The 12,024-nt window shown below is 40.5% G+C and overlaps 1 long non-coding RNA gene across 1 annotated transcript in view; it reads left to right on the forward strand.

The window, feature by feature from the left end:
• LOC106725424 overlaps positions 1-10,777 on the forward strand; it is a 14,467-nt gene extending 3,690 nt beyond the window's left edge. Inside the window, exons 2-3 of the long non-coding RNA XR_001361305.1 lie at positions 9,986-10,023; positions 10,703-10,777. This is a non-coding gene — a long non-coding RNA (uncharacterized LOC106725424). The remainder of the gene's footprint in view (positions 1-9,985; positions 10,024-10,702) is intronic.
• Positions 10,778-12,024: the final 1,247 nt, after the last annotated feature.

The raw sequence follows: 12,024 nt of genomic DNA on the forward strand, positions 1-12,024 counted from the left end.
TGGCCATCACCTCACAGTTGTCTGTGTCTATGGGTTATGCACGTATGTTCTTTGGCTAATCCCTTCACCTTCTTTCATCCAGTCCCCCTTCCCTCGGAAATCTATCACTCTGTTCCATGTATCCATGCTTTTGGTTCTATTTTGTCTGTTAGTTTACTTTGTTCATTGGATTCCACATACAGGGGAGGTCATGTGGTATTGGTCTTTCTCTGACTGGCTTATTTGAGTTAGCGCAATAATCTCCAGGGCCATCCATGTTGTCACAAAAGTTAAGAGTTCCTTCTTTTTACAGCCATGTAGTAACCCATTGTGTAAATGTGCCATACCTTTTTGTCCACTCATCTACTGATGGGCTGTTTCCAGATCTTGGCTGTGGTAAATAATGCTGTTATGAACATGGGGGTGCATACATTCTTTCTGATTGGTGTTTCAGGATTTTTAAATATATTCCCAGAAGTGGGATCACTGGGTCAAAGGCAGTTCCATTTTTAATTTTTTGAGGAAACTCCACACTGTTTTCCACAGAGGTTGCACCATTCTGCATTTTAACCAAGAGTCTCCAATTCCATTTCCCCCTAGGGGGGCTTGCTGCCGGTTCAGGTTGGTACAGCCAACCGTCCCCTCTGCAGGAGTCAGCTCAGCCACCCTGGGCTCAGGGGATAGATCAAAAGAGTCTCCCATTGAGAATGATGCTCGCCCAGCCCACAGGAGGGGCTAAGCACTTTCTCAAGGTCCCAGACAATGGCCTCGGAGGGTCTCACACTTTGAACTCTCTGCTCTGAGCCTCTCTCCCTTTTCCCTATGGAACTGTGCCCGTGGTGGTATCCAGGACATGGCAGGGCTGATCCAAATAGTCTCCCTTTGAGGGTGGTGCCTGCAACCTGAAGGAGAGGGCGGGCACTTCTTCCCCTTCCCTGGGTAGTCAGGCTGAGCTTGCAGGGGAGCCTGGATTTGCCTTTCCGCAATGCAGCCACACAGCCCTGCCCTGGCCCATCTGGCCCCTACACAGAAGCCTGCCCTGGAGACAGTGCAGAACTCTCAGTTCTGCGAAGCTCCCGGCACCGGGCACCGCCCTCTTTCCCCCTCCCCAATCCTGTGCTGCGGAACTATGCAGACAAGAGGAAGGTCAGCCTTGCATGACCCTCTGATCTTTCCATGCGGCTGATCTCAGCAAGACGGGGCCAGAAGTCTGGCTTCCCTGTGTGCTAGGGTGAGGGACTGTGGCATGGAAGGGTTACAGAATGTTACAGAATATGCTAAGGGGAGGAAATGAGACATGAGAAATTGAATGTGCTGGGAGGGGGGACTGACGTATGGAGAAGGATTGTGTTGTCAGGATATGGAGAAGGATTGTGTATGTGCTGGGAGCGGGGACTGACGTATGGAGAGGGATTGAAAAATTGCTAGATTGTCTTAGAAATCAATGTGTTATGATACGCTCCAGCCAGGTGTGACTCTGTTTACCGCCCCCCTTTGTTCTTATGAACTTTCTGTGAACTTCTAAGGTAACACTGTTTTGCTATAAAGGATCATACTGCACCCTTGATCTCTGCCACATGCTCCGAAGCTCCTAGAGGGGGAGCTAGGTGGTGTGGTCAGCTGGCCAGCTTAATAAAAGGCTCTTAAATTTAAATTCTGAGTCGGTGGTCTATCTCGTTGAGCCAACCCATAACACCTGCACCACCAAACCCAGCAGGATGGGGCAGGAGGAGCAGCCTAACAGGTTGGGAGAGGGACGCTGGCTGTGCGCTTGAGGAGGGGGAGATGGTTCCTCCTTTCCAAGCCACACAGTTTAGTCACTGCCCGGGTCTTCATCGAAAGCAGCGGTTCTCAACCTGTGGGTCACGACCCCTGAAAATACATCCTACATATCAGATATTTACATTACGATTCATAACAGTAGCAAAATTACAGTTATGAAGTAGCAACGAAAATAATTTTCTTGTTGGGGGTCACCACAACATGAAGAACTGTATTAAAGGGTCGCGGTATTAGGAAGGTTGAGGCTTTAGATTGTAAAGCCTCCTCAGCCCGGTTGATGTGGCTCAGTGGTTGGGCGTCAACCTATGAACCAGGAGGTCATAGTTTGATTCCTGGTGAGGCCACATGCCCATTACAGGCTTGATACCCAGTAGGGGGCAGGAGGCAGCGATCAATGATTCTCTCTTATCCTTGATGTGATGGGGAATACTAGTATAAGACATTTTTTGGGGGGTGGGGTGGGGGTGCTAGAAATCTCAATCTGTGCCAGTAACCTAATGTACATTCTTGATAGCCTATAATTAAGTCACTGCCCCCTTCTTAACAATCGGGTCTTGCAAGACCTGTTTTCTTAATTACTCCCAATTTACAAAGGGGCCATAAACAAAGGGGAGGTCACTGGCACCCCCCAGACCAGGCATTTAGGTAGCTACAATCTAACTCCCCCATTCTAACTGACTCAGGAGGGGCTGTGGAAGCCACCACAAAAGCCTGGTCGTTAGGAAACAGAAAACAAAGAAACCAAAGGGTATAAAGGGGAAAGCTTCCTCCATATTCTCTCACTCAGGGATTTGGAGAACTGACCCGCTGAGTCACTGTGCTAGTACATCTGAAACATCTGAAAATCAATGGGTTTATCCTGGATCTCTGAGTACTCCTGTGTATTTTTCAGTCGCCTGGTAAATTCTGTAACAGATGGAATCTCTCTCTCTCTCCCTCTCCCTTCCTCTCTGAAATCAATAAAAATGTATTTTTTAAAAAGCCTCCCTAGAGGGCCCCTGTAACTAGCAGATCCCTGTGCAGGACCGACGATGGCAGCCTCTACAACAGTCGGAGTCTGCAGTGAGCTCCCTGGCTGGCGCAGTCACTTTAGGAGTGCTCTTTCCCTGGGAGGGTGCCATCCGAGACTCCCAGGTGGGCCCAGTCCTCACCGACTCCCACTGCCAGAGACCATGCGGGCTCCTTTTCCCATCCCTGTTGCTCTGGGTTGGGGATCCCTGTGTGGAGTTGAGACCCCACAGTCCTAGGGGGAGGGAGTTCTGCAGCCAGGGTATCCCTCCAGCTTGTGTGAGGGGCTCTCCCTTTCTTCTCAGTCCTTCTTAGCAGTCTCTCTGTGGCCTCTTCTGTACTCCTTGGTATAATGTTTCAGATCAGGTAGGCTTCAATTGGTTTTCCAGGTTAATTGCTCTGTAACTTAGCTGTAAATTCTGTTTAAGGCTGGGAGCAAGTGGGCGCAACTTCCAGCTACTCTGCAGCCACCTTGGAATCCCCTATATTACTTTTATAGTAAGAAAAATTCAAATGAAAATGTCACTTATTTATTAATTTATTTTTAAGCTTCAAAATATTCAATAAGTAGACAAATTTATAACCAATACTAATCATGTACAGAAATGAATGATGCTTAAGCAAGGTAAAACAGTCTGACGAAGTATCTATCTTAATTTTGAAGTAATTTTAAATTTTACAGAAAAGTTGCAACAATATTACAAAGAACATCCATATACTTTTGTGCAGATACCCCGTTTAAGTTTCATAACAGTACTTTTCATAGCAAAAGGATCCCATTCAGGACCATGCATTTTACTCAGTGTCTAGTCTACTTCAATCTAGAACAATTCCTTGATATTGTCTTCACTTTCAAGCCCTTGATGTTCTTGCACATAATTTGGTAGATTTCTCTCATCTAGATTTTTCCACTGTATCCTCATGATTTAGAGCCAGGTTTTGCATCTTTGCAGAATTTCACAGAAGTAATTCTGTGTTCTTCCCCTTGTATCCTACCAGGAACACACTATGACATTTGACCCATTACTGGTGGAGTTAATATGGATCACTTTATCAAGATGTATCTACAGGTTTTTATCTGCTGTAAAGTTTTCTTTTCATCCCAATTAATAAATATTTGTGGGCAGACACCTTGAGATGAGGCAAAATTTTGTTCCATCCTACCTTCATCCATTAGTTTTAGCATCTATTGATTATAGTTGTATAAATTGATTATTACTATGATGATTGCCAGATTGTGATTTTCTAATTTCATCATTCATTTTACATTTATCAGTTGGTGTTCTACTATAAAAAAGAATTTTCTTTTCTCCCATTTATCTACTCATATATTTATTAATATCCATTGTCCCTTGAGTCCTTATTTTAATAAATGTGTTATAATTCATTACTATTATTACTTATTTTGATGCTCAAATTGTTCAAGATATGTCCAGTAAGAGCTTTTCAAACTGGTCTTTTGAGTCTGTTTGACATGTCCCTATCATTTTTTTTAAACATCTTCTAGCTCATCTTGTTCTTTCCCTGTTCAAATCCTGGAATTAGCCACTTTTTCCAGGTATCTCAGTTCCATTTAGCGGAGAATGATATGTAAAAGCCAAAGATCTGGGTGATAGGTGTGCTTATTGCTACTGAGATATTGTTTCTCCACACTCTTTCAGTGGACAGTATCAGGAAAAAAAAAATATATATATATATATATACACACATTTATATCTATATTTATTTCTATGACTATCACGATATATTGAAAGACATGAGTTCACATTCATGCCTCCCATTTCAGTTCAGTACCATGAGATATATTCCAGCTTCCCTCCTTTTTTTAAATCTTTGCATTTCTTCTCTGACATTGAGAAATAGTTGCTCCCATCACCCTCAGCATGTTTGCTCATTTTTCAATCTCTCTGAATACCGTTAACCTCTTGACTTCAATAGGCTGCCGCCCCATTTGAACACCCTCCTTGCATGGGGCTTGTCCCACTCAGATGCCCTTCTTGTATGGACTTGGAACTCTGCTAGACTGCTTTCTGGGACCTTCATGTGGGCCCTGGCCACTTCTGGGCTGTCATTAAGGATGAAGGAATAAGAAAGGAAGAAATCTGAAGAAAAACTGTCAGTGCTAGTGATATTTTTAAAAGCCATTTATATTGTCTTGGTGTTTTTTTTTTAAACTCAAGTATAGATTGTGTTGCTTTATAGCCATTATTATGGAATCATTGCATTGAGGCCTGAAGGAAAAGTTAGAGTTTCTAGTCAAATTCTCTTATTTAATATATATGAAATACATGTTCTTAAAGGATGTTGTAGAGAGCACCTGGGAAAGGCCCCTGAGCTTATTGTCATCTGAATCCAGCAGTGTCAGCAGAGAGAGGCCCTGGAAACATACCTTGCCACAGGCAAGTGTGTTGTCAGTCTGACCTTTAGCTCAGGTGCCAGGGGGTGGATTTCATTATCTACATCCAGCCAGGCACCAGGAACAAACAATTATCCAGGCCCACCCAGAAGTGATTACAAAGAAGCCACAAGAATGCACATATTTTCTTTATCTTAAACTTTAGTAAAACTTCCTGGTATCTTTCTGTATAAAATAAACTTGCTGTATCGGCTCTGGGTCCCTGTCTCTCCATCAGAGGACAGCTGTCCCACCTGGTTCCAGCTTTCCCTACTGTCTTTGTGTCTGTCTCTTTCATTTTCTCAATCCCCCATCGCCCCTACTCAGGACTCCTGTCCGTTCTCTAGCCATACTAGTCACGGAAAAGAGAGAAATATTTATAGGATATTATTGGAAAGGTCATATGACTAATTAGAAGCTATACGCTAAATAAGAAGTCAAGATATCTAAGTCCCTGAAAGCCTGCCTTCATCAAATCATTCTGGTGCATTGAAAATGGTTTGTTTGTTTTTTAAAGTATCACATGTAATATCCATATTATAATGAATACTTGTTGCTTTGGCTTCCTTAGTATACTATTTTTTTCCTTTTGGAAGAGGTCCCATTGCACTGTTATTTACCTCTGACCATTACCAACTGTGGGGCTAACTTCACTCTCTGACTCCAGGGTGGGCATGGACTCAGGCCTGGCTAATGAGAGCCACTGGGGCATCCATGGAGCCATCAGGAAGGAGGTTCTCTCTGCTGGGACTGCTAAACCAGTAGGAGCTAAACATGGCACTGCAGTGGCCAAATGCCCCCGAAGATGGCCTTTATTACAGTTTAGGAAAAGGCTGCCAATCTCTCTGAATACCGTTAACCTCTTGACTTCAATAGGCTGCCGCCCCATTTGAACACCCTCCTTGCATGGGGCTTGTCCCACTCAGATGCCCTTCTTGTATGGACTTGGAACTCTGCTAGACTGCTTTCTGGGACCTTCATGTGGGCCCTGGCCACTTCTGGGCTGTCATTAAGGATGAAGGAATAAGAAAGGAAGAAATCTGAAGAAAAACTTTCAGTGCTAGTGATATTTTTAAAAGCCATTTATATTGTCTTGGTGTTTTTTTTTTAAACTCAAGTATAGATTGTGTTGCTTTATAGCCATTATTATGGAATCATTGCATTGAGGCCTGAAGGAAAAGTTAGAGTTTCTAGTCAAATTCTCTTATTTAATATATATGAAATACATGTTCTTAAAGGATGTTGTAGAGAGCACCTGGGAAAGGCCCCTGAGCTTATTGTCATCTGAATCCAGCAGTGTCAGCAGAGAGAGGCCCTGGAAACATACCTTGCCACAGGCAAGTGTGTTGTCAGTCTGACCTTTAGCTCAGGTGCCAGGGGGTGGATTTCATTATCTACATCCAGCCAGGCACCAGGAACAAACAATTATCCAGGCCCACCCAGAAGTGATTACAAAGAAGCCACAAGAATGCACATATTTTCTTTATCTTAAACTTTAGTAAAACTTCCTGGTATCTTTCTGTATAAAATAAACTTGCTGTATCGGCTCTGGGTCCCTGTCTCTCCATCAGAGGACAGCTGTCCCACCTGGTTCCAGCTTTCCCTACTGTCTTTGTGTCTGTCTCTTTCATTTTCTCAATCCCCCATCGCCCCTACTCAGGACTCCTGTCCGTTCTCTAGCCATACTAGTCACGGAAAAGAGAGAAATATTTATAGGATATTATTGGAAAGGTCATATGACTAATTAGAAGCTATACGCTAAATAAGAAGTCAAGATATCTAAGTCCCTGAAAGCCTGCCTTCATCAAATCATTCTGGTGCATTGAAAATGGTTTGTTTGTTTTTTAAAGTATCACATGTAATATCCATATTATAATGAATACTTGTTGCTTTGGCTTCCTTAGTATACTATTTTTTTCCTTTTGGGAGAGGTCCCATTGCACTGTTATTTACCTCTGACCATTACCAACTGTGGGGCTAACTTCACTCTCTGACTCCAGGGTGGGCATGGACTCAGGCCTGGCTAATGAGAGCCACTGGGGCATCCATGGAGCCATCAGGAAGGAGGTTCTCTCTGCTGGGACTGCTAAACCAGTAGGAGCTAAACATGGCACTGCAGTGGCCAAATGCCCCCGAAGATGGCCTTTATTACAGTTTAGGAAAAGGCTGCCCATTCATGTAGTCAAGAGATGAAGAGAGCTTCCTGATGGCATCCATAGGCCCCAGATCAACTTTTGCTTGAAATCATGTTGCATCCCTGAACTTCATCATTGTTTGATCCATTACATTCTTTTGTTCGCTTAAGACAATTTGAATTGGGCTTTTGCTCCTCGAAACCAAAGGAGTAATTTGGTTAACCACATCATTTTTAAAAAAATTGTATTTATTGGGGGAAATATTGGTTTCTTCTTTGAATTGCCTGTTCATAACTTAAGCCTTGCCTTCTTTTTGTTTTGAAAGAATCCTTGTTCATTCCAGATGTTAAAGCCTTGTAAATTTTACATTTTTCTCTCAGTCTGCCTCTCATTTGCTTACTCTATCAACATTGTCATTTGCTGGAAAGACATCTTTATTTTTGATTTAATAAAATTTTATTTTATGGTTTGTACTATTAGAATTTTACTTAAGAATTCCTTTTGTTTGTTAGTGAAGATACACTCTTACATAAGCCTCTCTAAAGTGTATCATTTTATTATTCACTTTTGGGCCTTTAATTCATCTATAATTTCATGTGCATGTGGTGTTAGATCTTCTTTCCACAGTGACTCACTTTTCCACAGACACCACTGCAATAGTTCTTCTTGTCCCCTTAATTTGTGGTGTTTTATTCAGATATTAAATTCCCAGGTAAGTAATGATATGTTACTGAGTTTTCTGTTCTGATACATTGTTCCACTTTCTATACTTGCACAATAGTGTATTTTCTTCTGTGATAATACATGTTAATAACTGGCAAGAAGATCTTCCCCTTAGCTCCTTTTTTTTCAAAGTTGTTTTAATTATTTGAGGGCATTTATTCTTTCCATACAAATTTTAGAATTACTTCACACAGTCCCTAACAAAATCTGGTTGGCATTGTTATTGGCATAATTTTGACATCAGAGATTAATTTGATGAAAATTGACAACTTTACAAAATTAAGTTGTCTCATCCAACAGCATAAAATATTGCTTTGTTTATTCAGATCTTTTAAATGTTTTCTCATAGAGTCTGAAAATTATTTCTCTAGGGAAATAATTTCTCAACTGCAATTCTTATTTTCTCTCTTTCTGGGATAGTATTTTCAAAATGTTGGTATTTCTACCTCTGTTCCTGTGTCTCTTAGATATGTTTTTATTCCCTTAAACCTTTTTGATACTTTCTAGAAGAGGTTCCTTCAAGGTTTATTGATTTAGTCTTCAGTAGTATCCAACCTATTTATCCAATTTATTGTATCTTAGTTCAATTATATTCAATTCAAAGATTTCTTTTCCCCCATTCATATTATTAATATCCTCTGTATGTCATTGAAGAAATGTATTATGATTACTTTAAAATTCTCTTCATGTGGTAGATTATTTTCATTTTGATTTTTTTCTTTTATGCTGGTTGTATTTCTTATGTGATTAGTTGTGTAGGCAATTAGCTAGTATTTCTCTGAGTGTATCAGCTATTTGTCTGGAAAAAACATTAGATCTTAGGCAGTTTCCAATGAGTAAATAATTTTAGTGAAGGCAAATGGTATGCAAAAAATAAACCAGGCTGATGCGATAGTGTGAATACAGGAATGTTTGGTATGTTAGCATCAACTGGTTCAGTGGAGAGGAGAGTAAACTAAGAAAGGGCAGCAATGAGCAGAGCTGTAAGATGAGGACAAATATGCTTGGTATATAATTGAAGAATAGGCAGAAGGCCAAGGTCATTGGAGCCGGATGACGGAGTGCTGGAGTGATATTGGGTGAGAACAGAGAGATAGGTAGAGCCCAGATTATACAGGGTCTTATAAACTATGCATTAGGAGTTTGTCTTTTATTCTGAATGAGCTGGTAATCTTCCTTAGGTTTCTAAATAAGGAATGCAATGATCTCATTTGCTCCCCCTGACCAATATTTTATTATGATAATTTTAAACATACAACAAAGTTGGAAGAATTTTACAGTGAACATCTCTATGGCCACAAATCAATTCTACTATTATCATTTTATCAAACTTGTTTTATCATATCCCCTATTCACCTATCCATCCATTAATCTATCAGATTTTTATGTGTTTCATGATTTATAGACCACAGTACATTTACCTCTAATTAATCCAGTTATATATATTGTTTCCTAATGTTTTGGGTGGTTCTTTTTATTTTGATGAAAAATTTACATAACAATGTATAAATTGATGACATTATATAAATATTTCCACCTGTGGGAAACAAACCCTATTGAAATATAGACCATTACCATCACACTAGAAACTTTGTGCTTTTTCCCAGTTAATAATAACTACTGCCCTAGAAGCAACTACTATACTCATTTATTCCCACCATAGATTAATGAAGCTTGTTGTAAAATTTCCTATAAATATACTATTCATATAGTGTGTGCTCTTTTATGTAAAGTGTCTTTCACTCAAGACATTCCTTGTGAAATTCACCCAAGTGTTGAATAAGTCATCCATAATTTATTCCTTTTTGTTGTGGAATAGTATTCCATTATATAAATGCACCACAGTTTATCCATTTTACCATGAACATCTTGGCTGTCTGCAGTGTGTAGCAATTACAATTAAAGCTGCAATTAGAATTGTTGCCCAAATCTTTTAATAACATATACTTTTTGTTTCTCTTAGGCAAATCCCTGGAGTAGAATTAATTCGTCATAAAGTAGGTGAGTTTTGTTTTACAGGAAGCTAGCTGACTTTTCCTAAAGTGCATGTACCATCCTTACTTAGTGTTTAAAAACAATTATTCTGGTTGTTATCTGAAGGTTGTTAAGGGGACAGGAATAACAAACCAGGAAGCCAGTATATTGTCATAGCCTATAGCCAGAATCTATGTGTTTGTTATATCTCCGTAAACGTACAACAAAGTTGTATGATTTACTGTGATCATACTAAGTTAAAATCATATGATTTTTAATTGTTGGTAAAGCTGATTTACTGTAATCATACCAAGTTAAAATCATATGATTTTTAATTGCTGGTAAAGCTGATATCTGACTCAGAATGCGATAACCACAGGTTGGCTGCAGCTGTGTACTTTGGAGATATGGGAGAGATTAAAACCCAACTCCTGCTTACAGGAAAGAGGTTTTCATTTTAGAGAAGGTAATCCCTGTAAATCACGCAGGAAAAATGCTCCCGTGAGCCTCGGTGGCATTTTCCATGTGAATGATGAGGTATCAAGCAAAGCTGTATTAATTTTCCTTTTTTTTTTTTTTAAATCATGAGGCTTGTAGATTTTTTCTTTTTTATTAAAATATAAAACACAGATTTAGAAAAGCCACACGAAAGAATTGTATAACTTCTAATTATTATGAGATGAATGCTCTCTTTGCTAACACCCAGGCCAAAGTATAAAGTTTTGCCAGCCATTGGAGAAGCCCCTCCAGGCGACCTGTCCCAACCAGAGCATTCCCTCCCTCCAAAGGTAAACACTGCCCTGACTTTTATGGTAATCACTTCCTTCTTATTATTTTATCGCTTGAGTATATACTTTATTAGATACTATAGTTGATTTTGTCTATTTAAAAATTTGATATGGCATCCTCCATTCCATTCTTTTTAAAAAATGTTTAATTCATTAATTACAGTTTATATTCAATATTATTATGTATTAATTTTAGGTGTATAGCATAATGGTTAGACAATCATCTAATTTACAAAGTGGTCCCTACCAAATTTTTAGTACCCACCTGGAACCATACATCATCCTATATAATTAAAGCCTAATATGCTAAGTGTCATCCGTTCAACCATTCAAAGCGTAATATGCTAATGATGTGTTAAGGCTGTGGTTCTCAACCTGTGGGTCGCAACCCCTTTGGGGGTCGAACGACCCTTTCACAGGGGTCGCCTAAGACCATCGGAAAACACATATATAATTACATATTGTTTTTGTGATTAATCACTATGCTTTAATTATGTTCAATTTGTAACAATGAAAATACATCCTGCATATCAGATATTTACATTACGATTCATAACAGTAGCAAAATTACAGTTATGAAGTAGCAACAAAAATAATTTTATGGTTGGGGGTCACCACAACATGAGGAACTGTATTAAAGGGTCGCAGCATTAAGAAGGTTGAGAACCACTGCACTATAACCTCTGAGCCTCAGTTTCTTCGTCTGTAAAGTGGGAGGGGGTAGAGTAACAGTGTCTATCTGTGCCCAGTGCCTGAAACACCTGACTGATAGGAGGAGCTCAACAAATAGTCACCTGGAAGGTGACCTGGAGTGAATACAGACTTAGACCAAGATTTTCTTGAACATTGTAAACTTAATTCATTTTAATCTCTGCATGCCCCGTGACCCTAGGTCCCTATGATGTGCACTGACCACTAGGGGTAGACAGTTGACTGGTCGACCAGTTGCTATGACGTGCACTGACCATCAGGGGGCAGACGCTCTGACCAGTAGGTTAGCTTGCTGCTGGGGTCTGGCCGATCAGGACTGAGTGAGACGGGCGGGACACGCCCTGGAGCCCTCCCGTGGTCCCTCCCTGGCCCCAATCAATTGTGCACTGGTGAGGTCCCTTCGCCTGGCCTGAGCCCTGTCTCAATCCGGGATCCCTGGAGGAATGTCAGAGAGCCAGTTTCAGCCCTATCCCACAGGCCACTCCCCTCGTGAGGGCACCAGATGCAGAGCTCATGGCTGGTAAGTGCT

This window comes from Myotis brandtii, unplaced genomic scaffold (assembly GCF_000412655.1).
Source record: "Myotis brandtii unplaced genomic scaffold, ASM41265v1 scaffold163, whole genome shotgun sequence".
In the NCBI taxonomy this organism is placed as follows: domain Eukaryota; kingdom Metazoa; phylum Chordata; class Mammalia; order Chiroptera; family Vespertilionidae; genus Myotis; species Myotis brandtii.